The sequence below is a fragment of the Callithrix jacchus genome, chromosome 16 (assembly GCF_049354715.1).
Source record: "Callithrix jacchus isolate 240 chromosome 16, calJac240_pri, whole genome shotgun sequence".
NCBI lineage: Eukaryota > Metazoa > Chordata > Mammalia > Primates > Cebidae > Callithrix > Callithrix jacchus.
Genome location: NC_133517.1, coordinates 72,020,826 through 72,035,616, shown reverse-complemented (window position 1 = coordinate 72,035,616; position 14,791 = coordinate 72,020,826). Strand labels below are relative to the sequence as shown.

General features: G+C 42.9%; 1 protein-coding gene and 1 long non-coding RNA gene across 5 annotated transcripts in view; one reads left to right on the top strand and one right to left on the bottom strand.

Annotated features, from left to right (window-relative positions):
• The window catches only part of NSMCE2 (NSE2 SUMO ligase component of SMC5/6 complex), a 271,400-nt gene that overhangs the window by 244,014 nt on the left and 12,595 nt on the right, over positions 1-14,791 (top strand). The window lies entirely within an intron of this gene.
• The window catches only part of LOC144579761 (uncharacterized), a 36,044-nt gene continuing 30,391 nt past the window's right edge, over positions 9,139-14,791 (bottom strand). The window contains exons 2-3 of the long non-coding RNA XR_013528111.1: positions 13,386-13,555; positions 9,139-9,704 (exon numbers count right to left, since the gene is read on the bottom strand). This is a non-coding gene — a long non-coding RNA (uncharacterized LOC144579761). The remainder of the gene's footprint in view (positions 9,705-13,385; positions 13,556-14,791) is intronic.

The window sequence follows — 14,791 nt, the reverse complement described above, 5'->3', positions numbered from 1 at the left end:
CCTGGAGTAATAAATACGGGATGCATGATAAAACTGAACGACTGTGGAAAAGGTTTCTTGACAAGGACCGAATTAGGCTATCATGGTGCTTCTGACATCTTAGCATCTCAGTTTGGGCCAAAGATTTCTAAAGGATTCCCTGAAAACTAAATTAAAGCTCTGCCCTAGATTTACAGTTGACATGAAGGTCAAGGATGAGCAGGCCGGGAGAGCACAAAGTGCCTCATCATCACAAGATGTGCCTTACCCTGAGACATCCTGTCAAAACTGTTCCATGTTGGTAATTCACATGGGGAGAGGATGTGTTTTTAAAAGCTCTCTGGCACCTCGTTGCTGTTGAAGGAAGGGTCACTGCCCTGCAGTGTCTTGTGACAGGTCTGCCTTGAGTCCTGTCCACCCTCAACTTTCTCTCCCCAGCTTACAGTTCTCCAAATGCACCTAGTCTCTCTCTCCTTGGGGGTGAGAGTGAACTTCCCACGCTGCTCGGAACAGTCTTTTTTCTTAGGAGTCCACTGCAGAAGCTCATAGGACTTATCCCATGTATGCTAATGGTACTGTCTGTTCCAACACTAGGCTGGAGTCCTTTGGACTGGGGGCTCGGTCTTGTTAATCTTGGTGTTTGCAGAACCTACCATGCGTGAGAGGCACACGGTTAGTAGTGGTGGGCGGGTGGTTGGAAGAGGAAGCACGCGGGCAAGGCAAGCTTCTGTGTAGCTTACGTTTTGGGAGACATTTAAATAACCATAATCCTGAGAAAATATCAAGTAACATTAGAAAAGCTGCCTTTCAGATGCTCTTATTCCCTAGTGTATCATAATGGACATAATGAAGCATTTGTACGTATCATTAGAATTGCTGCCTTCAAATCCCTCCACTAAGAATGGCAGAGTGGCATCCGTGCTTTCTCTCACACTTTCGCCTTTGCTCCTCCTACCTCCTTCTCCTTCAGGATTCCTCCCACTGTCACTGTGCCTCCAGTCGTTTTAAGAAGCCCCCGGTGAGTTCCCATGGTCCCCTAAGCTTGCCTCTCTCCTGGTGCCCATCATACAGTGCTACAATCATGGGTTTCCTTGTCTATTTCAACCCCATCCTCTGTGCCTAGGAAATGGTAGGTGGTCAGCAGACATTTACTAAATGAAAGTTGCATGAGTCATACCTTGGGCTCCTGAATGAGGAAGAGAAAATAAATTTTCTTTAAATTTTGCTCCTGATCCTGGGAAATCATAAACGCTGTAGTTTTTTAATACAGCATGACATTTGACCATATTTAGGGTTACAAGTTTCAGTTATCCAACCACTGTGAAAATACCACTCGACTGTCATTGTGAAACCAAGTTAAAATTTCAAAGCTAATGCTCTTTACCATTTAGTGACAATGGTTAGTTGAGTTGTTCCATGGCCGTCTTTGTATTACTTCTGAAAAATAAAATAACTGAATTAGCTCTGAAAAATATGAGATACAAGTCCTATTTTTTTTGAGACAGAGTCTCACTCCGTCACCAGGTACCAGGCTGGAGTGCAGTGGCGCAGCCTTGGCTCACTGCAATGTCTGCCTCCCGGGTTCAAGCAATTCTCCTGCCTCAGCCTCCTGAGTAGCTGGGACTACAGGCACACAGCTGGGACTACAGGCACGCGCCACCACACCCAGCTAATTTTTTTGTATTTTTAGTAGAGATGGGGTTTCACCATGTTGAACAGGATGATCTCGATCTCTTGACCTCGTGATCCACCCTCCTTGGCCTCCCAAAGTGCTTACAGGCGTGAGCCACCGCGCCCGGCCAACAAGTCCTATTTTTAATATTCCCTTCTAATCTATAAATCTGTTGTGAATTGAGCATATTTGACTGTAGTTCATTTGCTTTACTCATTCCTGCTTTGCCATTTTGGTCTCCTTAGATGCTGAATTATATTTTTGGAACAAAATAGTCATTGGCTTTTTTATCACTAGCTATTTTACTATTTAATTTAGAATAAAGGACAGAATGATAAAATTAGATATGAGAGGCCACTGTGTCATCAAATAACCTAACTACTTTTGGTAACGAAAATAAAATTCTCTTTAAATAATTGCTAGCTCATTTTGAACCAGCTTTGTTCAGATGAATAGGCCTCAGTCTGGGTGAAGAGGATGAGAAATTCATCTCTCACTCACAAGGTCTTTCTGACAATTAAAATTCTCCTTTTCTTAATTTCGTTTCATTGCTCCTAATTATGACCCTGATAATTAGTGTGCTAATTACATACCCTGCGTAATTTCTCTTCCTCCTTGATGTTCACCCTTCATTTATTTTTAGCCTGCCTCCTTTATTTGCTTCTGAATTCCCTGCTTACCTGTTCCCTCACTGGGCTTGTGGTCAAGGGCCTCAAACTGAGAGAGAAGTTTCCCAATCCCTTTAACCAGTCGCCTCTCCGTATTTTTTTTTTTTTTTTGTCTTAAGGGAATTTTTAGCTAAGGCATAAAAGTGTAGTTAGAGGAATCTGAGAGCCGAAATCTAGCCCGGTCCTTCTGTGATGCTGGGGGAGGGGCACTCTTACTTGGTGCCGGCTGACTGCCAACTGCAAGACCCAGATGTCATCCACACTCCAGGCTGCAGACTATGCTAGTGACCCAATTGCATATTCTTCATTGTGGGCTCAGGAAAGTCACCATTTGGGATCTTTATATATTCCTGTAGAATCCAAAAAGCAAGTTGTGAGAGTCTTTCTTCTCTCTTTTTCTCCTTTCTTGCTTCCTCTGTTTTGCCCCGCTCATGACCGCTGGGAGCGTGTACGCTGTAGTGGTAAGACTCAGGCCCATAGGCTTTGAAAATGAAAGGCAAGATCAACCAGTCACCCTGCCTTGCCCTTTCAGGAACTATTTCCAGAGTTCTCCTTATGTGGTTTTTGTTACTGCCTTGATTCATTTATTAGGTTTTTTTTCCCTCTAATGAGGGAGAAACACTTGATCCCATCTTGACCGTATCCTAATGATACAGAGAAGAAGCAAGTGACAGCCTACGGGAAATGTAACACCTATCCCCCAATTTATGGTAGAGCCAAGGTCCGGACTTAACCTACCCTCCCGAAGTCCACGCCTGTATGGAAGTACACAACAGTTATCTCTGGGTCTTGCAGAGCACTCCTTTAACTCCTTTGCAGAAGAGATAGAAAATGGGCAGAACCAAGGTGAAACCACCAGGGACCCCTTAGGATCGGGAGTCCATGTACAACGCACTGGGGATCTAGAGATGAAAAAAAAAAAACTGTCTCAGGCCAGGCACGGTGGCTCACACCTGTAATCCCAGCACTTTGGAAGGCCGAGGCAGGCAGATCACGAGGTTAGGAGATCCAGACCATCTTGGCTAATGTGGTGAAACCCATTCTCTACTAAAAATACAAAAATTAGCTGGACATGGTGGCACACACCTGTAATCTCAGCTACGTGGGAGGCTGAGGCATGAGAATCGCTTGAACCCAGGAGGTGGCGGTTGCAGTGAGCCAAAATCGCACCACTGCATTTCAGCCAGGACGACAGAGCAAGACAAAAAAAAAACTAAAAAAAACAACAACTGTCTCTGCCCATGGAGCTTACAGATTCCTGGGGAAACAGCCATACAAATCATTATGAATGATATGTTTGAAATGTTAATTGCCTCGGGTGGTGGGGGAGTTAAAGGGAGACCCTGGGGGCCCCTGAGTGAGTTTTCCCAGAGGAAGGCAGTGGCTTTGATAAAATGCCCTCCTGGACTGCTTCTCAATCCTCTGTACTTCTGGGTGGCGCAGCCTAGGCTCACAGACATCATTCTCTGTAATTTTACTTGTGCTCACTCATAATTGTCACCTGCCCTGGAATATATGAGCTTTCAATGAGAAAGAACGTCTGTGCCCCTTGACACCTTTGGGCATGGGTAAGGAAAAGAGTCAATGTTCCATGCTAAGCATTTTGTCAAGCGCTGTGAATGTCATGAAGGAGGAAGTTTGAAAAGTGTGATTTCTTCATGTTTACAAAATGAACAAATGACTCAGATCTGTTGTACACATTCATAAGAGCTGTGTCCTAAGCTGATCCTGATTTTGAAGTCATGTGTCTTCCTTTGCCTGTGGGGAGGATTTTAAAGAGGATGGAAAGTGGACAAGGAGGGGGTGGGTGAGAGGAAGGAAGGCTTGGGGGCAGGGACTTTGTTCCAGGACACTGACTCAGTGGTGTGTTCCCTTGGGCTCTGCAGAAATAAAGGTTTTCCTCATCCTTTAGCTCCTTCCTTCCCTCCCCTCTTCCTCCCTCTTTCCCTCCCTGTCTCTCACTTTCATTTTATTTCTTCCTTCCAGTCAACAGGATTTTGTCAAGGATGTTTTCTGTTAGGCTGACTTCAGACCGGACCCTGAAAACTAAGTACAGATGTCAGCACAGATCAGAGGGTCCCTTACTCTAGGAAGTTCAGGTAGCCCTGCCCCCAGTTGGCTCTGACCACTTTGCCAGGCTGTGGAGCTGAGCTACATTTTGGGGGGTTTCACCCACATTGTTGTTGACAGGACTGTTAGGCTTCACTAGATTTGCACCTTTGGGCTTTGACCTTTTCAATTTCTTCCATATTGAATATCGTTTTGGGATTGTTCTCCTGACTTTTTTTTTTTTTTTTTTTGAGACGGAGTTTCGCTCTTGTTACCCAGGCTGGAGTGCAATGGCGCGATCTTGGCTCACCGCAACCTCCGCCTCCTGGGTTCAGGCAATTCTCCTGCCTCAGCCTCCTGAGTAGCTGGGATTACAGGCACGCGCCACCATGCCCAGCTAATTTTTTTTGTATTTTTAGTAGAGACGGGGTTTCACCATGTTGACCGGGATGGTCTCGATCTCTTGACCTCGTGATCCACCCGCCTCGGCCTCCGAAAGTGCTGGGATTACAGCCGTGAGGACTTTTCTTTTTTTTTTTTTTTTTTTTAACATAAGGACATTGTGCCACTAGAAAGAATAATTTTTTTTTTCTTTGACATGGAGTCTCACTCTTGCCCAGGCTGGAGTGCACTGGCACGATCTCGGCTCACCACAACCTCCACCTCCCAGTTCAAGAGATTCTCCTGACTTGACATCCTTAGTAGTTGGGATTACAGGCATGCGCCACCACACCCGACTAATTTTTATATTTTTAGTAGAAACGGGGTTTCACCACGTTGGTCAGGCTGGTCTCGAACTCCTGATCTTGTGATCCGCCCGCCTCGGCCTCTCAAAGTGCTGGGATTACAGGTGTAAGCCACCTCGCCTGGCCACAAGTCATCTTAAACAATGGTATATAGAAGAAAGATTGAAGGAATATATGATGAAGTGTTGCAGTCCATCCTGTGCGGGTGACATAACTACTGTATATTTGCACTAGGAGTAAAGGAACCAAAATTTCTGAGATATTTGGAGAGTAACTATTTAGCTTGAGCTTTTTATATCTAGTACTCTTCATGTGACCAAGTAATATTGATGAGTTAAGCAGGATTGATGGCAATGAGGGTGGATGGATTTGTTTACTCAATTAGTCAAACTGAAACAAATGATGAAATAAAGTCCAGAGATCATAATAGTAAAAAAGGGAACTTTAAGATTTACAATTGCTCAACTTTAAAACTGCAGCGTTTCAATTTTGGGTAAGATAGGGGCTATGACAGCATTTTAATCCCTTCCACTTTCTAGATGTATTGTCTTAAAGCAGTTGTGGTATTTTAAACTTCTTGGATCCCCTACAAGGTTGTATGTCATACTTTAATTTTTTTTAGTTTTATTTTTAGACAGGGTCTTGCCTGTCACCCAGCCTGAAGTGCCGTGGAACAATCTGGGCTCGCTGTAGCCTTGACCTCCTGGGCTCAAGCCATCCTTCTACCTGAGCTCCCGAGTAGCTGGGACTACAGGAACATACCACCATGCCCAACTAATTTATACTTTAAATTTATATAATATGTTTTCTTCTGTCTCTTCTAATTTCAGAGTCCTAGACAAACAATAATAAAATACTTGTATAGAATGTGAGACTTTAATAACAGAATGAAGCTAGCCTGATATAATTTGTTTTCTAAAGCTTCTCATTTCCTTTAAGGATAAAGGTAAAGAACCTCTGAAGATCTCTATTTTGAGGTAAAGTGCAGTGAAGGAGGAAATACCTGTGTTACTTAGTTGTCACATCTGTACCTATAAGCCCAGCACTTTGGGAGGCCAAGGTGTGGGGATCACCTGAGGTCAGGAGTTCGAGACCAGCCTGGCCAACATGGTGAAACCTCATCTCTACTAAAAAGACAAAAATTAGCTGGGTGTGGTGGTAGGTGCCTATAATCCCAGCTCCTTAGGAGGCTGAGGCAGGAGAATCACTTGAACCCAGGAGGTGGAGGCTACAGTGAGCCGAAATTGTACCACTGCACTCCAGCGTGGGTGACAGAGCAAGACTCCCATCTCAAAAAAAATTTTTTAAAGCTTAATTGTACTACATGTACATTTTAATTTCAGTTTTTCACCTCATGTAATATAAGCATTTCCTCATGATGATTATTTTTAATAACGATCAGATTTTTTTAACCTGAGAAAAGAACCTTAGATTTTGTGAGTCATAATCCTACAGTTCTCTTAAATTCTCAGTCTGTCAGATATCTATACTTCTCTAGTGTTTCTCTATTATAAAAACAATAGTAATCGAATGTCTTTCTTTCCTTGGCAAAGTCAACAAACTTAAAAAAAAAATGCATTTTGACAACTGATGACTACTGTACTTTTCCGGGGACATAGATGGTTGCAGGCCAGGGAGTAGAGTCAGAGGTGATCTCAAGACACACGTGGAGTCGTTTATTTCTTGAACTACTATGACCTCCATCATCTTCCTTTTTGGTAATTTGCTTTTGTACAGAAGTGGAACAGAGAATGTACAATGGTATGACCTACATGGTATAATGCGACTTTCTTTCTGGAAAAGCAGTAATTAGCTCAAGGACCAAACTGTCTTATTCGAAGATGTTTGTCTTCAAAACAATCCTCTTTGCTATTTTCATCTTCTTATTGTGATAAATTTGTACATGACAGTATTCAAAGCATTCTCTTATTTCAGCAACCATTCATTCACCAAACGTTTACGAAGTTCCTGTACATTGCTTGGCTCATTGAGAATGTGAAGCTGAATCAGAGTTCCTTCCCTTAAAGAATCCACATTCTGGTAGGGAAGATAGAGAAGTAAACAAATGATGGCAGTAGGTTCAAAAGGTACCCTGGAGTCCTAAGGAGGAATCACCTCTGCTTTGGCACGTCACAGAGGAAATGCCTGAATTGAGTCCTGAAGGGTGGTCAGAGATTGCTAGATGAAGAGATAGCAGCAGAAGCACAAAATAACATGGCAAATATGGGTAAACTGTAGTTAGTCTGGGATGGATGTAGGGCATAGGATTGAAGTGAGTAGAGAGGAGATGAAGATACTTAATCTGGACCAGCTAATGAAGAGGCTTGTTGTTATGCTTAGAAGGCCATGGTTTTGTTCTATTAATTTTTTTTTTTTTTTTTTGAGATGGAGTTTTGCTCTTGTTGCCCAGGCTGGAGTACAATGGCAAAATCTCAGCTCACCGCAACCTCTGCCTCCCAGGTTCAAGCAATTCTCCTGCCTCAGCCTCCCAGGTAGCTGGGATTACAGGCATGAGCCACCATACCTGGCTAATTTTTGTATTTTTAGTAGAGACAAGGTTTCTCCATGTTGGTCAGGCTGGTCTCAAACTACCAACCTCAGGTGATCCTCCTGCCTTGGCCTCCCAAAGTGCTGGGATTACAGGAGTGAACTACTGCACCCAGCCGAAGGCCATAGTTTTAGAAAGATGACCAGCTGGAATAGAAAGAATAGACTGTGGCGACTGAGTCAGAGAGATGAATAAAGAACTTTTTTCAGTAATCCAAATTGGAAATGCTGGGGGATTGAAGTAGAACAGCAGCAGTGAAACTGAAGAGGAGGAGTCACAATCAAGATAAAGATGGAGAATAGACAAGGTATATGACCAACTCATATGTACTGGCTTGGGTACCTGCACAGGTGTTATTTACTACTCTCTAAAAGAAGACAATGTAAACAGATGAGTACAAAGGGGCCTCATCTTCTGATCTTTGCTTTCTTCAGACTTTACTATGGATGTAAATAATGGAAAGTTATAGACCTTCTTAATGCTGGCTGATCAGACTTTTCTCATTGTGTGGTTTTCCTAGTTCATTACCCAGATCGAAGAAATAGAATGGGCCAGGCACAGTGGCTCATGCCTGTAATCCCAGCACTCTGGAAGGCCAAGGCAGGTGGATCACAAAGTCAGGAGATCGAGACCATCCTGGCCAACATGGTGAAACCCCGTCTCTTCTAAAATTCAAAAAATTAGCCAGGCATGATGACATGTGCCTCTAGTTCCAGCTACTCAGGAGGCTGCAGGGGAATCACTTGAACCCAGAAGGTGGAGGTTGCGTTGAGCTGAGATTGCACCACTGCGCTTCAGCCTGGCGACAAAGCAAGACTCAGTCTCACAAAAAAAGAAAGAAAAGAAATAGAATATGTGCATTTAATTTTCTGCTTCTGCTTGGTGACCTAGAGATGATCATCAAGCCCTTTCTTCTAAGAGGTATTAAATGCAAGTGCTCAGTTTGGGAGTGTTTTTAGTATTATTGGTTTGAAGTAGATATCATATGACTAAATCTTAACTGACTGATTTTTGTCCTATCAGTTGAATGCACTGGGTTTTGATTATTTTAAACCTAATACTTTGACAGTATTTAATAGCTGGAGGCAAATTAATAACATGTCAGTTGAGGACAAAGGACATGTCTGAAACAATAGTAGATAAATCATAAGCATGTGATAACATGAAAGGGTATATCTTACTCAAATGTCAGCTCATTTGGAGGAAACGCTTCATTCAGTTTACTTTCTTTTTTTTTTTTTTTTTAAGATGGGGTTTCACCGTGTTGGTCAGGCTGGTCTTAAACTCCCGACCTCAGGTGATCCGCTCGCCTTGGCCTCCAAAGTGCTTGGATTACAGGTGTGAGCCACCGTGCCTGGCCATTCAGTTTACTTTTGAGATCTTCAGAGGAGTGTGTTGAAAGAGCCATGGAAGTGGAAGCAGACAGCAAAAAAACTGAAGATGCTGATAGTGCTGTGTCAGCCATCTACAGCTTGCTATTTGCCAGGACCCATGCTAAGAACTTTTCAGACATTAACTCACTTAATCCTCAGACAGTACTATGAAGTAAGGGCCAATTGTAGCTCCATTTCATAGCTGAGAAGATTGACACAAAGAAAGATGGAGTAATTTCCCCAAGAGCACCCAGCTAAAAAATGATAGAACCAGGCAAATCGAAGCAGGCCTGTTTCCAGAGCCCATGTTCCTAAATACTGTAATTCTCATTGCCTCAATATCCTTCCCTCTTCTCATAGCACTTCCCCGGGGAGCCTGGCTGAGTCATTACCTTCTTCTAGGAGGTTCACCTTGACTCTTCTTCACCGTATCTCCAGAGATACTTTTGTACTTTGTACAAAATGGATATATTTCACTTATCGCACAGGATGTAAATATTCATATCTGTCTCTCCTACAAGAACCGATTTTAGTCCTTTTTGTATCTATACCTGGAATTTGATGCAAGTGTTCAATAAATGCAAGTCTAGTTGAGTTAGCTTCACTTGAACACACAGTGCTTGTCCTCAAGGAGCTTTTGGTGTATCTGGAAAAGAAAGTTCCATTCACCTGAAACAACAGATAAGAAAGAAGATTGAGCTAAGAGTGTGGTATAGACCGTGGATATGATGAGATCTCAGAGAAAGGAGATTGGCCTTGGAGATTGGGTTGGGTGGATTGAGTTGCATTGGGTTGGACCGGATAGAGATAGCTTCTCCACGTACATAGACTCTGAGATGAGGATGGATTATAGTTAAGAGACGAAAAGGAGGAAGGACATTGATCAGAATGTTGACCTGAGGTGGCGATGAATAAAATGCTCACATTTAAGGGGGCAGTAGAGTTGTTCAGAAAATAGACACGATGGATCCTCCTCACTGACCCGGATCAGACATCAGCTCCTCAGAGAGGCTGACCCTGCTCTCTCCGGAGACCTTTCCTCCACAGTATCTTGTATATATGCATGACCTTCACAAGAATACTTTGCTTTGTAGATGTCTATTCTGTGTGACTGAGCTCCCTGAAGGCCAGGATTACTTTTTGCCAAGACCAAGCGTGTCTAGCACATAACCGTGGTAAAAATAATAATAATAGCAGTAACAATTTTGTAATTACAGAAGTATATAACATTGATTTTAATAAACATATGTACAAAGTAAGTAACCTATTGGATCCTTATTGTGTTCTAGCCATTTTTCTGATTGCATTATATTAATTCAACCATTGTTCATCAAGTATTTTTGTTGAATTTATGTTTGTTGAACTTTGTCATTTAGTGAGGGTTGTCACGTCTAGGGAATCTTTCATTATGTAGGCCCTATCTGATCATGACCTCCATCTGAATCCTGCAAAAGCTGTTCACATGCAGCAGAGTCTTAACTGGTGCCAGGGAGTATTGGAATTGATATGGTTTGGCTGTGTCCCCACCCAAATCTCATCTTGGATTATAGCTCCCATAATTTCCATGTGTTGTGAGAGGGACCCAGTAGGAGATAACTGTATCATGGGGCGGTTTCCCCCTACTGTTCTCGTGGTAGTGAATAAGTCTCACAAGATCTGATGGTTTGATAAGGGGAAACCCCTTTGGCTTGATTCTCATCTCTCTTGCCTGCTGCCATGTAAGACGTCCTTTTGCTCTTCCTTCATATTCTTGCATGTTTGGGAGGCCTCTCCAGCCAAGTGGAACTTGAGTCCATTAAACCTCTTTCCTTTCAATATTACCTTGTCTTGGATGTGTCTTTATTGGCAGTGTGAGAACAGAATAATACAGAAACCTAGGATTCCATTTCCTGCAGAAGGGAAAATGGTAACCTGGGCCAACCAGGATAGGCCACCAGTCCCATGAAGAAACTGAGGTACAAAGCTGGACACCCAAGTGTACCAAGGAGTGGATCTCAACACACACACATACACACACACACACACACACACACACACACACACACACAGCTCTTAATTCCAAACCAAAAGAACTGAGCCTACTGAATATCTCTTTTTCCACATAGAGTCTTAGATGTGTCCAAATCTACAGGTGGGATCACTGGTAGCCCCAGCTATAGGTTACTAAGTAGGAGAAACAAATCAGGAATTGGCACAGATAGATACTCACATGCTATAACTAAAGAATTTCAAACTTGGAATCAAGGTGCTTTTGCACAGTAGCATGCCCCCAAATTTTCCATGCACGAGCTCGGCCTTTCCAAATTAACTGTCTTTGGAATAATGCAAGTAAAATAATATGGGCAGTCAAATAAGCATTTCAAGCAGGCAACAAATGTTTGTAAAGTGTTTTCTTCATATGCTACTTTCATAGTTTCAAGAGAAAAGTGCGTTTAGGAAAATGTTCAGGCTTAGGCCAGGCATGGTGGCTCATGCCTACAATCCCAGAACTTTGGAAGGCCAAGGTAGGAGAGGATCCTTTGAGGCCAGGAGTTCAAGACCAGCCTCAGCAACAGAGAGACCTTGCCTCTCTCAAAGAAAAAAGAAAGAAAAAAATGTTCCAGCCTAATTGAAAAAGCACATAGCAATCAAATGTTATTCCCAGCTGGCATAAAACTTTGTAACTGGTAGCCAAATTTGGGATGCCTGAAGACAGATAAGTGACTAATGCTAGGGCTGTGTGTGGCCAGTACCAAATGTATTTTCTGACCACAAGCCCATGTCTGGATTCTCCTTTGTAATTACCACACAGCCTACTGTAATTTTCAAGCTTATATTTACTTCCTGCCTTTGACATGTAATTCAGGGTCCAGGGCTGCATCCCGAGCGAGAGTGAAGTCCTGTTATTTGGCTAAAACCTATAAAATCATCATTGTGTGAGGATGTGTGTATGTGTTTTTGTTGCCACGTCTGCTAAATATGTTAAGTGTAATCTTGTGAAAAATATGCCCACTCCTGCCTTGTTGGATGAGGCACTTTGCTTGTCAGATGTTTATTGAACACCTACTACTCTATGCCAAGGACTATTTTAAATTCTAGGAAGCATCCATGAGCAAGAGAATGAAGGCCCTGCTTTCCTGGAAGAGAATGAGGGAGGGGGGAGGGGGGTAGAAAGACAGAAAATGAGCACTTAGGGACGTGCTATGCAAAGAACAAGAGTGGTGTGATAGAGAAAGTCTGTGTGGCTTCTTTAGCTTGGGTCATCAGAGAAGGCCTCACCAAGGAGATGACATTTAAACTGACATTTTAAAATGACAAGAAGGAGTAGGACAGGCACAGAGCAGGAGGAAGAGCATTCCAGAGAAGTTAGTGTTAAGACTCAAAGACAGGAGGAGCTTGGCATGTTCCAGAAACAGAAAAGGCCAGTGTGCCTTGAGCAAGGTGGGAGACAGGGCAACTGAGCAGAGAGGTTGTGTATACTAGTCCATTTTCATGCTGCTGATAAAGATGTACCAGAGACTGGGGAAAAAAAGAGGTTTAATGGACTTAAGGTTTCATATGACTGGAGAAGCCTCACAATCGTGGCGGAAGGCAAAGGAGGGGCAAGTCACATTTTACATGGCAGCAGGCAAAGAGAGAAAGAGCTTGTGCAGGGAAACTCCTCTTTTTAAAACCATCAGATCTCGTGAGACTTACTCACTATCACGAGAATAGCACTGGAAAGATCTGCCCCCATGATTCCATTGCCTACCATTGGGTCCTTCCCATAATGCATGGGAATTCAAGATGAGATCTGGGTGGGGACACAGACAAACCATATTAGGTTGTCAGGGACAGTTACACAGTGTTGTCTAGGCCACTGCAAGAGGTGGATGTGGTAGGCTGTGGCCCTTGATGAGGGACACTAGTTGGGAAGCAACTGCAGAGGGCTGGGTGGGAGGCAGTGGTGGTTTGGGCCAAGGCATGAAGTAGAGAATGGGAGAAGGGGCTGGATTTGGAATATGGTTTAGAACCAGGATCGGGAGAACCTGCCAGTGGAATGGATATGAGGAATGAAGAAAAATAACCAAGAAAGATTCCAAAGGCTTTGGCTTTGAGCAACTCAGTGGATGGTGACTGAGAAGAAGAGGACCAAAGGCAGAGCTGCTTGGTTCTTCCCTGAGTCATAACTGATGAGTCACAAAAACTGGGAACTTACATCTTGGGGTCCAGTGTCCTCACTACACCTCCCACCCAACTTTACATCACTGGAGCACATTTACAGACCTTTGGAAATACTACTTCAAACATGTCTATGGTTTCTCCTTTTTGATGTTCATTTTGTGATATCAAAAACAACAACAAAAACGTATTCAAGTTACCAAACTCTACCTTGCTCCATCCCTCATGGGTGCACTGTAAATGTTAGTTCTTGTGCAGGCTTCCTGCCTCAGCACAGTGCTGGGGCACCCTGGGCCCGGGCATCTGGAAGTCAGGTAGAGGTCCAAGATCAATCCATCGGTCAGAAGTTGACAGCCGGTATATGCTTCTCACAGCATCATCTATGTATACAGAAAATAATGTGACTACTTTGCTGTTTTTCTACTTAGAGTTAGGAAAATTTTATAATCTCTTTACTAAAAATTAAACTGATTTAATCCAATTATTGTTTTATTATAAGGCGAACATTTTCTACATTTGCCTTAAAAATATTGTGGGGTTGGCTGGGCATGGTGGCTCACGCCTGTAATCCTAGCACTTTGGGAGGCTGAGACAGGCAGATCACTTGAAGTCAGGAGTTCCAGACCAGTCTGGCCAACATGGTGAAACTCCGTCTCTACTAAAATTACAAAAATTAATCAGGCATGGTCATGGGCACCTGTAATCCCAGCTACTCAGTAGGCTGAGGAACAAGAATCACTTGAACCTGAGAGGCAGAGGTTGCAGTGCACCAAGATTGTGCCACTGCACTCCAGTCTGGGCGACAGAGTGAGATTCCATCTCTCTCTCTCTCTCTATATATATATATATATACATATATATGGTGGGGCTTCAAATTTCTTGCTACACAATAGGAATAACAATATAGTCATTCTTCATGGGTATTTTGTTAAGAATAAATAAATAATGTATATGAAGTGCTTAGCACAGTAGCTGCTATATAACATTCAATACATTTCAAGTGTTATTACCAATGAAGTAATGATTTGGGAGCAGAGGAGCCCCCAGAACCAGTACATAGATTTTAATATTCAAATGAATCAGTCCAAGAAAACAGAGCAACACATTGATTTATTAAATTCCTGCGTGACTTTGGACACAACCTCCACTTTCTTTGGATCTCGATTTTCTCAGGTAAATGCCAGACTTAGGATAGATAACCTCGACTTTAAAACTTCTGTGATTCTAGTAGATGATCAATATTTTCTCTCCCATCTTCCTCTTACCAGGCTTATTACAGAGTTTTGTCTTTGGGTCATCTAAATCAGTGTAAGTGGTATTTGTTGCCAGATGTGACCTTTTGTTAGCACACTGGAGAATCCCAAGGCTAATGTCAATTTCTATAAATATAGATTGAGAGTGAGGAAATGTTCTGTCTCTAGGGAAGTTTACCTATTGAATATCTTTCTCTTTTTAGACCCTTGGTCTGTGGTCTCTTACTCACTGGTGACATTCTTCCCAGTCTCACTTTTGTTACCTTCTTCTTTTGTGAGCACTGATGATGGTAGCCACCTACAATTTTGAAGTTCCCCACTCAGCCTTTGCTAGGGGTTGGCATTGCATTTGAGTTGTGCTTG